This window comes from Lissotriton helveticus, chromosome 1_1 (assembly GCF_964261635.1).
Source record: "Lissotriton helveticus chromosome 1_1, aLisHel1.1, whole genome shotgun sequence".
Taxonomy (NCBI): Eukaryota; Metazoa; Chordata; class Amphibia; order Caudata; family Salamandridae; genus Lissotriton; species Lissotriton helveticus.
Genome location: NC_136057.1, coordinates 327,663,978 through 327,677,422, shown reverse-complemented (window position 1 = coordinate 327,677,422; position 13,445 = coordinate 327,663,978). Strand labels below are relative to the sequence as shown.

General features: G+C 48.0%; 1 protein-coding gene and 1 long non-coding RNA gene across 4 annotated transcripts in view; one reads left to right on the top strand and one right to left on the bottom strand.

The window, feature by feature from the left end:
* LOC144804246 (uncharacterized) overlaps positions 1–13,445 on the top strand; it is a 467,319-nt gene that overhangs the window by 127,551 nt on the left and 326,323 nt on the right. For all 3 annotated transcript variants that reach the window (XR_013605503.1, XR_013605504.1, XR_013605505.1), the window contains exon 3: positions 2,970–3,156. This is a non-coding gene — a long non-coding RNA (uncharacterized LOC144804246). The remainder of the gene's footprint in view (positions 1–2,969; positions 3,157–13,445) is intronic.
* LOC144804085 (estradiol 17 beta-dehydrogenase 5-like) overlaps positions 1–13,445 on the bottom strand; it is a 182,601-nt gene that overhangs the window by 142,450 nt on the left and 26,706 nt on the right. The window lies entirely within an intron of this gene.

Genomic DNA, 13,445 nt, shown 5'->3' with positions numbered 1-13,445 from the left:
TCATGTTATTAGGACTGGTGCCCTATGAACTGAATGAATGGTGTGAACACATTACAACAATCTATCTGGCCATTCTTAGATTGCACTTCATCATCTAAACTGAGGCTACATTGGAGGGCCACAAGAACACCGTAGGGCAGCTCCACAAAAGCACTAATGGGTATGGGAAGAAATACTACAGGAGTACTTTTTTACTCACTCTAATGTGCCTTTGTGAACTTGTCCAGAAACGTGCAATTTCCTGTAAGTAAAATGCAGAGAGGGCACAGTACCTTTTATTTGCACTAACTATATCTGAATAGTCCCTGAACCAAAGTAGGACTCTACTCCAGAATCAAAACACAAGACATGCCTCAGAAGACAAACAAGAAACAAGCACCAGAACAAATATGTAAGACAAGGGCCAGGCAAAAAGAACGACGTAACGCATTGATAGTGGTGTGGCACTGATGGTTATATTGGTAGTAATAACATTATGCTGGTGATTTTGGAGGCTATTGTATTGGTAATGGTGGAGTGGATTGGTGTTGGTATTGGTGATGGTGGTATTGTTATCAATGATATTGGCGGTGGTGCAGTTTTAGAGATATTGGTGGAGTGGCAGTTTCAGAGATATTGATGGTGTTGGCAGTTTAGTGTATCAGCGCCAGATTATGGAATGCGCTTCCACTGGAACCAAGACAAGTTAGGGATCATGTCCCCTTTAGGCAAGATTAAAAACTTGGCTGTTCCCCAAAGTCTAAATTTGTTGTCAGCTCCCGGGGCATGCCCCACCCCAAATTGGGCACTCTGAATGTCAGCGCCAGGTTGGCTGTTAGGTGACAGAGCGCTTTACAAGTGAGATAAATAAATACATTGGTGGTGTTGATGTAGGAATTGGTGAAGGTAGTGGTAACTGTGGTATTCAATCTATGAGATTTACAATTGCATGTGTGAAAAGTTTGATGGTTGAGTGTACTTTTTAGATGTAAAATACTCTGAGGGATATGTACAAGGAAGTGGCGGAGCGTGTCCTTAGCCACCTTGGCTTAACGACACACTCCGCAACTTCTGAAACGCAAGGCTGAACCATATTTACAAGAACGTGGTGTAGCCTTGAGTTTCCCCCTGGGATGGTGCTAAGTTTAGCAAATTAGCACCAACACCAGCACCCTTGCAGCAGAGTGCAAGGATATCTACGTGCAGGGGAGGATTGTTTATGTGTAGGAAGGTGTCCCTTCCTGCACATAAACAATCCTAAAATGCAATTCTGTCACTTTCAGGTGTGCTGCTTGTTTTTAAAGGTGTGTTTATGTACAGGAAGGGACACCTTCCTGTACCTGAACAAGCAATGGCATTTTGCATTTTCCATGTGTGCTGCACAAAGCAATAACTGATCTCAGCAAAATCAAAGAGAAATATTAAATTTCTCTTCGTTTCGCCAACTTAAGACCATGGTTTTCCTGGTCTTAATTTTGGCGCTGCCTCCTATGTATGCTACCCTTGTACATAGGGGGCAGCTTCAATACAATGAGTGTTGCGGTTGAACGCCCACCACAACACCCACTGCATGCCCCTTTCACGCTAACCGTAGCGTGAAAGGATGCCTTATGTACAAGGCATTGTTAAGCCACGTTAAGTGGCTTAACGCTGCCTTGTACATAAGGTGCAGCCCCTATCGCCACCACAACGTCTGTAAAACGTCTGTAAAAGTGACGTTGTGGTGTCCATAGGGGCTTGTACATATGCCCCTCTGTGTCCTAATGGACTGCAATGGAAGCACTCCAAAGGACACAAAATTATACGCCTGCCCGTCAATAGCATGATGTCAGAGATAAATACTAGTCTGGTAGTAGCCAAAGTTCTAAAGCTTTCTGTACCAGACTTAAAAGTATCAGTCACGTACCAGACCAAGTGCCAGATGTGCAACTGTGGAAACAGCGGCTCGCAAATTGCGACTCGCAATTTGCGAAGTGTTATTTCCAATGTACTACAGTGTATTTCACACTGTTAGCGCTTCCCAATGGGGTCGCAAATTGAGAAGCTCATAAATATTAATGAACCTCTTCCAATTTGCGACCCCATTGGGAATGGCAAGCCATCCCAGGTATAGTGGCTCCCTGGGCTTAAATAAAGCAGTTTTTTTTTAATGCCGCCCGTTTTCCTTAAAGGAAACGGGATGCATTACAAAAAATAATTAAATGTCTTTGTTTCATTTTTTTAAGGGCAGGCAGTGGCCCCTACTCCCGCCATTGCAGATGCAAAACATTCTTACATATGGTTGCGCTCACTATTAGGAAGGGAACCCCCTTCCTAATAAAGAGTCGCAAAACCCTTTTTTGCAAGTCGCAAAAAATTGTGACTCGCAAAATAGGGTTTGTACATTCCCCATCCTGTATTTGCAATGCAAACGGGTTTGCAAACCCATTTGGGCATGCAACAGTGGTCGTACATCTGACCCCAGAATCTGAACCAAGGACCCAGAACACCAGACGAGTCCAGAACAAAAAACATGCTGTTGGTGCAAATCCCAAATCTCCTTCACAATAGACAAAAAGCATTGAATTGAATTTGTTTGGAAACTGGCGACCGGTTCTTCTAGCTTGAGGACAGACCATTACAAGGGCAACGAAGCACAGTACAGTCGCCATTTCAACGCCCTTTTTGTTTAAGTTCACACAGAAATACATGTTCTAGCTTGTGCATGTGACTCATTCTTTCTGTACACAACAGGACCAAACACCGTTTCAGCATGCCCTCCTCCACCCTCTGGGCAACCCTCCAATAGCAAGAGCGTTTCTGGCCCAGGTGTTGTTTTGCAGAGTGCATCTGAGAACATGAACTCTAGCGTACGAGGACAGTGTGAAACAAAGGTAGTGGATGTGTGCAAAGTGGAGAAAATAGCAGAGAAAAAAGCAATGTCGCAATCTCACACAAACTAATGTATCAAAAAATGGTTACTAATTTATGGTGTCTTTTTTTCTCTCCAGTCAGTGTCCACAGAAAACACCAGCTGTATATGGAACCCTCACGACCACTTCATATGGAGGTACACAGCTGATTGTACCTCTGGGGAGATTCACATCTGCACCACGACATTTAATGACATCTCCACGCAGGACCCTCAAACCTACTAACGTGGGACAATATTACATACATGCCAACATTTTAGAACAGGTAAGTGGGAAATTTTGAAAAATAAATCTAGGGAATGTCTTTTACCCTATTGATTTCTATTGAAAAGCAGAGTCCATTTTAGGCAGGAGACAGCAAAAATAAAGGCATTTTTGGCTTTAAAAAATCGGGAGTCTCTCACCTGCATCTAGGGCAGATTTGTTAACAGCAAAGAAAGACAACTTGCTGCATTGAGTTGCGTATGGGGAATACTGAGTGCAAGGGTGCCTGCATTACAGCCATGATTGTGCAGGAAGTGACACAAGAATGCAGCACACCTTAAAAGAGAAAAAACGAAGAGCAATAAACATATTTCTTATCGATATGCCTCACCTGGGAAAGCGTATCATGTTGGTGCATTCCCGGGATCACTAGATCTGGGAAAGTGCAAAAGCACTTCATTTGGTGAGGGTTAGCATCTGCCTCGGATGACCTATTCATACTCTGGCGACTCTCCCAGGTATGGCAGACATGGGGGCCTAGTTTCACTCCTGAGGCGGAAGCCGGGAGCTGTGTGTAATTCTGTAGCGCTGTACTTTTAAAATTGAATTTACTTTGGCAATTTGCTCACCTTTTTAACTTTATCGGCGCAATCACCCCTCTCACTCAGCCGAGTAGGTGCTGAGCTGCTACATGCCCATGGAGGCTGCCGGTCAAATCGAGCGGCCATCTTGGGGAGGTACGCAGGGTGGCGGGCTAGTCTTCTGACGCGCTCTGCGCCCGTATAAAAGAAGGAACTACCGCGCAGGCGTTAGACCTAGTTTCACTCCTGAGGTGGAAGCCAGGAGCTGTGTGTAATTCTGTAGCGCTGTACTTTTAAAATTGAATTTACTTTGGCAATTTGCTCACCTTTTTAACTTTATCGCCGCAATCACCCCTCTCACTCAGCCGAGTAGGTGCTGAGCTGCTACATGCCCGCGGAGGCTGCCGGTCAAATCGAGCGGCCATCTTGGGGAGGTACACAGGGTGGCGGGCTAGTCTTCTGACGCGCTCTGCGCCCATATAAAAGAAGACGGGCATGCCTCCGCGTAGCGGACCCGAGCAGCGGGCGCGCCTAGGGTGCGCCAAAGGCAAGTCCGTCTGCGCCCGTCCGAGCCCGTTCGAGCCCAGAGGCCACGGACCCTGCTCAAAATCAAGTAAAATCCACTCTCCCCAACCACTTATCATATTCCTCTGATTCTCTACATAGCATTAGGGCTGTAGAACTAGCCAACCAATGCCCAACCATAAGTTGCCTAATGAAGTTCCCTAATTTATTGGAAGGCCCGGTAGCTTGCAGGCATTGCTTTTTTCAGAGAGACCTGCACTTATTCCACGCACTGCCAGTCCAACCCCAAAGAGCCTTCCCATCTGAGGGTCTATCGTACATTCTATGTAATGTTCGCTCTCTAGCAAAACACCCTTTCGAAATCTGGGACATGATTACCTCTCATTCCCCAGAGATTTGCTTCCTTACGGAAACATGGCTGAGCCCTTCAAACCATCCCATCATTAATATTGCCATTCCAGAGAATTATAAGTTCATTCATCTCGACCCGGTGAGAAAAACAGGAGGTAGAATAGCCATCACCTTTAAAAACCATCTTAGCATATCCTTGTTATCCACGCTAACAGACGAGAGCTTAGAATTAGGCATTTTTAAAGTTACTATATCCCCCACAGAAAGCTGGATTGGAGCCCTAGTCTACCGGCCCCCGGGCCCTAGAGACGATTTTGTGGACAAACTAGTAGACTATATAGCCATTCATGTCCTCGCGTCGAATAGATTCCTGCAGTTGGGTGATTTCAACCTCCACTGTGAATCACACACAACACAGGAGGTAAACAAACTCCTCGCAGATTTGGAGCAGCTAGGCCTCTCCCAAAGAGTAAATGGTCCAACTCACCTGGAGGGTCACACTCTGGACATAGGGGTCGATTAGGATCGCGGACGGACTTGAGTCCGTCCGCGACCCCTGAGGAGGAGGGAACGTCCGCATGGGCTGCGGCGTTCCCTCCGATCAAATTAGGATGTGACCGCCAGGGTGGCGGTCACATCCTCTATCTCTAACATTGCGGCGGGTGCAGCTTCAAGCTGCACCCGCCGCAATGTAAAAAATCCATGCACAGCATTTGCGTGCACAAAGCGGCAGGCACCGCGCGGTGCCTGCTGCATTGTGCACGCAACTGCAGGGGGGTACCATAGGTACCCCCCATGTGCACCCCCCACCCCACCTTCACCCAGGGGGCCCGCAACGGGCCCCCGAAGTGAAGGTCCGTATGCATTTCCACGGCGGTAAAGCCGCCGCGGAAAAGCATATATTTACAGACATCCTAATATGCCTGGCGGTGTCTGATAGACACCGCCAGACATGTTAGTGCTTTTCCGCCGCGGTCGCCTTCCGACCGCGGCGGAAAAGCGGCGGACAGATTATCAGACCCACCAGCCATCCTAATTTGGCGGTGGGTCTTTGGAGTCTCCGCTGCGGTTTTTCCGCATCCTCCAGGCCGGCGGACACTTCCGCCGGCCCGGAGGATGCGGAAAAACCGCCATCCTAATCGGCCCCTTAATCTTTTGCAATACTGACCATCTCATGTGTGACCCCCCGTGGCCCCTTACTCGGACCGACCACTCCATGATTACGTTCTTTACTCCCAACACCGACCCCAAATCTATCAGACAAACTGCGGCCAGGAAACAATCAACCCGCAGACCCTGGCGTAAGCTTACGCTAGAGGCCTTCAATAAAGTGTTCCTTGCAGAACCACTAACATACGATCAAGACGTATCTACTATGCTGGCTTCCTTCACTAAGGCATTTGTGAAAGCCTAAAACATGACTATCCCAATAAGCAATAATCCTGGATCAGTCCTTAAACGAAGCTCAGCAAAATGGTACTCCACAGAATTAAGGCAGGAAAAATCTCACTGCAAACAACTAGAGAGACGCTGGCGAACGAATAAGTCCTCTCAGAACAGACAGATGTATAAACTAGCTTTGGCTGGTTACCATTGCAACCTAAAGTCGGCAAGACGCCTGTATATTCTGAGCCAAATTGAGAGTGCCAGTAATTCCTCTAAAGCCCTTTTCGACATCGTCAGGGATTTTGTATCACCCGAAGTATGCAAACAAAAGCCCGTGGAATCCCAAGAACTCTGTGACTCCCTAGCCGCTTTTTTTCAGGAGAAAATTTCAATCATTTACTCCAAATTTCCATTACCCGACACAATACCTCTGCCAGCACTGCCCGGCCCTGAAAGATCTATTAACAGAACAGATTGCTCCCTTGACTGTTTTGACCCTGCCTCACTGAAAGAGATAACCAAAGCTCTAAGTGTGGCTAAATCAGGCTCCCCATAGATCTTTGCGCTCCCAAAATTATGACTCTTCTGACCAACAGTTGTGCCCCGGCTATCCAAAAAATATTCAACTATTCGATCCAATTGGGGATAATTCCCATATCCTGGAAGGAAGTGTATGTCCGTCCCTTCCTAAAAAAACCCTGGCAAACCCACAAGTTCTTGGCAATTACCGCCCTATTTCCCTGCTCCCATTGCTGGCCAAAATGCTAGAAGGCATTATAAACAGGCAGCTAAGTAGTTACCTGGAAACCAATACTATCTTGGACCCCTCGCAATCAGGGTTCCGTCCGGGTTTCAGCACGGAGACCGCCCTGTTAGTCGTAACGGACTCCCTGAGGATGACTGTAGATGCTGGAGGTTCAGCTATACTGATTCTTCTTGACCTCTCCGCGGCCTTTGATACCATCTCCCACACCAGGCTCGCGGAGAGGTTAACATCCTATGGCATCCAGGGTGTAGCCCTTAAATGGCTTCAGAACTTTCTGGCGGACAGATCCCAAACAGTCATCATGGGCCCTTTTCATTCGGAGAAAAAATAATTGGACAAGGGTGTCCCTCAGGGCTCCTGCCTGAGCCCGACCCTTTTTAACATTTATATGGCGCCATTGGTTAAGGCAGTAGAAGCATTGGGTTTTGAAACAATCTCCTATGCTGACGACACCCAGCTGTTGTTTAAGATCGTCCCAAACCCCGAATGTGATCAACTCCGTTTTGCCAAAGGTATACTGGCAATTTCTAACTGGATGACAAACAACTGTCTCCAGCTGAACCCGGGCAAAATGGAAGTCATGTTACTAGGAAAGGCCTCGGCAGTATGGTCCAATGAATGGTGGCCTGCGCAGCTGGGTGTCCCCCCTGTCCCTAAGCAGAGTGTCAAGAATTTGGGCGTAAAACTTGACCGATCACTATCAATGCAGGACCACGAAGCAGCCACTGCAGGTTCCTGCTATTATAGTCTTCGACTACTCCGAAAAATCCTCCCGTATATACCAACAGACCATCGCAGAACGCTGGTCCAAGCGATGGTGATCAGCTGCTTGGATTACGGGAACGCCTTATTGGCCGAGGTGGGGCTGACACTACAAATAAACTTCAGATCATTCAAAATACCGCCGCTAGAATGATCCTAAATATGCCTGCAGGCTCCCCATCGCTGCCTTTGTTAAAGGACCTACATTGGCTACCGATAAAAAAAAAAAAGACCCATCTTTAAAATTTGCTGTCTGTCATTTAATGCTTTAAATGGCCGAGGCCGGCAATATCTACAAAAGAAATTGAACAAATACACCCCTGGATGTCTGTTGAGATCAGGCTTCTTACAGTTGCTTCACATACCTCGCATCCATCTTAAACGTACAGGTGGCATGGCCTTCTCCTATTTGGCCCCTAAATATTGGAACAGTTTGCCAAACGCTCTGAGGGATAACCCGTCGTATGAGACCTTCAGAAAACAACTAAAAGCCTTCCTGTACTAACTACAACCTCAGCCTAGCTCCGTTATCAGTGCGGTTTCTCTAGGCAGCGCCGAGATGCCCCAGGGTGATTCGAGCGCTATATAACAGTAAATAACATAACATAACATAACTTTTGAGTCTGGGGTGGTGATTCCTTGAAGGTGGCTACTGACTAGCAGAATGAGATACTTCAGTTTTTACAGCTCTGTTGCTGGAACAGGGGGACTGGCATCACTGCTTCGGTCTGGGGCTTAAGAGCGACATTTCCATGAGCCAGGGACCACAGGCACAGTCCTCTCTTCACTAACCAATGGAATAGCAAGGGCAGCCCAGCCATTGGTGCAGCTGCTCTTGACAGGTCTAGGGTTCAGCAGGGCAGTCCCTTTTTGGTCCAGGTGTGATTTGAGGTTCAGGGTGCCATGGCTGCCCTATATATGCCAAGAAGTGCCCTAGGGGGATGATGCGGTTCCTACCCCGAGGGCTACCAGGATCCCTCCCACCCTGTGATGACTTCTGGCTATATATGGCACCTAGCAATTCCAGATTGTAGTATTGTGACCACTCTCAGGATCTCTGAACCTTTCCTTGGTTGTGAGAAGCTTGGTAGGCCACCCTAGAGGTGTGGCTACCTGTGGACTAGATGCCCATGGGAAAACCAGTTTGACAACTGGTTTCCACTCTGTTCCTGCAGACCACCTGTCTACCTGAACAAAAGGGCAGTCCTATTCGAATATGATCGCCATTTGCCCACCAAAGGTGGCTTCATCCTTGAAACTTGCCTTTTGAGCTAACACTCTGAGTGGCTTCCTGGAAAGGGGAGGTAACACCTCCCTCTTTGGCAGGTCCCTATTGTTCCCCCAGCCTGGAAGTCATTCACACTACGCCGGGACACCCTCTTGGGTAGCCGTGCGCTATAGAAGAGATCGCACATAACATAACATAGCACTACTATCCAGGAACTGTCTGGGGGCCAGCTAATGCAAAAGGCCACAGGATAAACTGGGCAACAGGGGGGAAACTTTTTAAAATGTGCCTTTCCTTAAAAATGACATGAAATTCAACTTGGGCATCAAGTTGGGGTAAGTGCCACGATTAATTTGATACCTTGAGGTATCCATTTGAATAGTCCTATTCAGCCTGTAAGTCTGTACTAGCGATAGGGTCTACTACTGCTTCCACAGTAAAGACAACAATTTGGGAGCTTTACTGTTTGGACACATTAAAGTACATGTCCTACATAATAATATACTGCTTCCTGCCTTAAAGTTAAGTGGCCTTCTTTAGGGTAGACATATATTACTGTAGGAAGTGCTGGCTTTGCCACTGGTTTACATGGCAAAGTCGAACTGGCAGTTTAAAACATCACTTCCAGGCTGCAGTGGTAGGCTGGGAGCCATTTTGTATTTGGTCATACTGAGGGTGACACAATAAGTGCAGCTAACCATGGGTGCACCCTCTAATTTATATGCCCTGACTACCCTTGGAAGCATATACTAGAGACTAATAAGTAAGTCAGTTTATGCCATTGGGGTTGCCAATTAAAGATACATCTGGTAAGGGGTTAGAATCCTGACACTGAGGTCTGATTAGCAGGCCCCACTGCACCCTCAAAGTCAATAATCCTTCAGCATCAGTCCAAACCTTTTGGGGTTATCATGCAAAAAAATGCATTTCCTTACACTACGAAATGAGGGCCTTGATGAAATTACCACCACAGGCCATCACACCTTCAATGCTAAGGCATAAACAATAATACTACCACGGATATCACACCTACTGTGTCATGGTGTTGATGATGCTACCAGCAAGGACTGTCACATTTCTTGTGCCAAGGCATTAATGATATTACCAACAAGGACTGTCACACCTCCTGTGACAAGGTATTAATGATATTACTAACAAGGATCGTCAAATCTCTGATATCACCTTCACATACAATCATATCTCCTGTACCAGGGCATTAATAACATCATCACAGAGGACTCTAAAACCTACTTAAGCAGGGTATTTGTTAGACTTATCGCTTTTTGCATGGTCATACTAGAATGTTTTGCCTTCCTCTGGTATCTTTCTGACCTGTTCTTGGTGGTTTTAGGACACTGTGCACTTTATCACTGCTGTTCAGTGCTAAAGTGCATGTGCTCTCTATGGTAAACTTGGTAAGATTAGTCTACACCTGTTTGGCTTATTTAATTCACCTGTCAGTCCCTTGTACAGTGGTATCTCATATACCCAGGGCCAGTATTTAAATGCTCTTGGTGGGCTTGCAGCGCTGCTTGCACCACCCGCCAAAGTAGCCTTTCAAACCTGTCTCAGGCCTCTGCCACTGCAGTTTCTGCTAGCACAGTTTACCCCTGCTGGACATGTGTAAGCAGTGTCCCTACCATTTTGTCTTCCGGGGTTACCACTCCAGGTGGGAGGGTGCAGAACTCTGGAAGGAGGTACAGAGGGAGGGAGTCCTCGCCTCTGGACCCGGTTCCACCTGAGGGGTTAGTCTCTAGGTTGGGACACTAGTTGCAGGATCATGGTCCTGAACTGGTGGGTGAATTGTGTAGGAGGGCTGAGTCTAGTTTCCAGACAGTTTTGTGTTCTCAGGGTGCCTCTTCTAGTAGGAGAGTGTGGAACCCTAGAAGGAGGGGTAGGGGGAAGAGAGCCTCATCTGTGACTCCTGGTCAGCCTAAGGGTGCAGACCCTGGGTTGGGGGATCAGTGGTAGTATAGGACTGCACTCATAAGGGGTAGAGTTGAGAATGGATACTATGTACCTGGGGCTACTGCCCCCCACTCTGTGAGATGGCAAGGACCAGAGATATTTGGATGGCCTACGGCCTGGTCCTGGCCGCGGACAGCTAAGGAGTCCCAGTGGTGTAGCTTAGTTGGTCCTCAGAGCTTAGACAGAGGGAACCACATGGGTTCAGATTGGCGTAGAACTGGAGTGTGCCCCTGCAGTTGCAAGCCCGCGTCTGTGTTCTATTGCCCCAAGTAGGGAAGTTCATCAAGGTATTGATTGGTCTAAACTGGCTTTAGGCTAGAAGGGCGTTGTGTTAGGCTTAGCCCTTTTTGCAGAGTCATCCCAGAACGTTTTGCCTTCCTCTGGTATTATTTTTCTGACATGTTGTTGGTAGTTTTAGAACTCTGGGCGCTTTATCACTGCTGTTCAGTAATAAATTGCATGTGCTCTCTATGGTAAACTTGGTAAGATTGGTCTACACCTGTTTGGTATGTTTAATTTACCTACCAGTTCCTTATACAGTGGTATCTCATAAACCCAGGGCCAGTAAATTAAATGGTTCGGGTGGGCTTGCAGCACTGCTTGCGCCACCCACGAAAATAGCCTTTCAAACCTGTCTCAAGGCTTTGCCACTGCACGTCCTGTGCGTGCAGATAACTGCCGCTCTGACGTGGCACATCTGTGACTCCCCTTTTACTACATATCAGTCACCCCTAAGTTAGGCTGTAGCTAGCCCTGTACGCAAAGTGTGGTGTAGGTAAAAGGTAGGACATGTGCCTTAACTGTGTGGCATCTCCTGGTAGTGACAAACAGCCTTTTTGGTTTCTCATTGCTGTGAGGCTGCCCTTTCATAGAATTGCACTGGGGATTCCCTGATATGTGTTTCAGTGCTAATTTCTGACATGAGAGGAGTAGCGTGATCAAGTTAGGTATGTTTGAAATAGTGGTGATAAATGCTGCGTACTGGTGTTTGAAGATTTATTATCACTATTTTTAGAAATTACACTTTTAGAAGTGGGCATTTCTGTGTGCAATGTGTCTTTTGGCCTGCCTGTTGTGTATTGACTGTATGGCCTTGGAGTGACATGGGCTGGGGAGGTGCAGTGGATCCAGAGGGTCTGGGTGATTCAGCACTCAGCTGATTAGGCCTGATCTGCATTTGGAGTAGAGAGAGGAGTAGCACCTGAACCTGAATAGGGCTGTGCCTGCCTTCCACAATGCTGGTTCCACCCCCCCTGTGGTGTGTCTGGGGCCAGGGTCTACACTGACAATAGAGGTGGGCGTGCACTTGAAAGGATGTGTGTAAGTGCCCCCCAGAACTGGTTTGGAGTGGGCACGGAGCCCTGTGACAGGGGGAAGAACAAGACACTTGGGACTATAAGTATTGGGGCTGTGACCCCATGTCTGGAAGACTCACTGAACTAACTTGGACTTGGAGGAGCACTCTACCAGAAGGAGCCACTGTGGTACCCAGCTGCTACCTAAGGGTGTTGGAGGGGCTGCCCTCTGCTGGGAAGTCCTGCATGCTGGTCAGTCTGTGCCCTGCTTTGCCCTTGAAAAGGTCTGGCAAAGAGCACTGTGTGCTCCCTGTTGGTGTCTTCAAGTGGGAGACAGGCTGAGCGCCCATTTGAATGGGCCCTTCGACGTTCAGCGCATGTTGAGCGCTTTGCAATTTTCCCCCTGAGCCCGAGAAATGGGATTGACTGAGAAGCCCCATGAACCAGAGGTCAGGCGTGCTTACTGTGCCAGGTTGGGGGCAAAGCCGACAGGAGCGACTGAGCTGGAACCTCGTGGATTCCTGCGGCCACTGGAAGTCAGGTGTGACGTTGCCTGGTAGTGGAAGGAGTCTGCAAAAACGAAGAGATGTCGCTCTGGGTTTGACCGGTGTGTTCAGTGCGCTTTCCGTGATGCAGAGAAGGCGCAGGCATCTCCACGTTGGAAATTTGGCAAACAGCGGTCTTGGAGATCCAGGAGGGTACCAGATGCGCTGCAACATTGGGGCAGAAGCTTCTTGGTTGCTCCCCACTTGCGAAGGCAGCGCTCCCCCTCTCCCTGCCTGTAACGTCCTCCAAAGGAAGAGACTGGTGAGGAGCCGCGTCACCTCACGTGGCATGGGTAGCAGCTGTCCCGGATGGTAGTGGAAAGCTGTCGGGGTGACCCCAGGCCTCACAGCCCTACTTTTGGGGCAGAGGCATTGTTGGGGGTCTTGATAGCTCAGGGTAACCTTAACGGAGGCCCCCGAGCCTTGGTGGAGGAAGGAACCCCCACAAAACCACTGTGCAGTCCAGGTGCTGAGTGCAGAGGTGCTGGGACTGCCGATTGGAGGCGAGTGGGCTCTCAGGGATATTGTGACTTATTGTGCAGTTTTTGCCAAAGCGGGACTATGATGTGTGCACCCCTTGCGAGTGTTTACTATGGTGCACTGTTGCTGATGGTGTTTTGCATATTATATTGTGCTAAGTCCAAAGGTATCAGTGGTTACTGGCCAACCTAACTGCAATGTTATGACAGTGGCCCGATTGGCCCTGTGATGTATATAATTCCAGTAAAGTCATGCCAAGTGCCAGATGACACAGTGTATATATGTGATTATGCTCTATTCTGTTTTATGGATAATACAAAGGCCATTTTTACAGAACCTTGTGTGGGGTTTCTTTTGTGGTGTGCCTAGTGTGTTACTGCTGTGTGAGTGTTTTGCACAAACGCTTTACACATTGCCTCTGGGATAAGCCTGACTGCTCGTGCCAAGCTACCAAGGGGGTGAA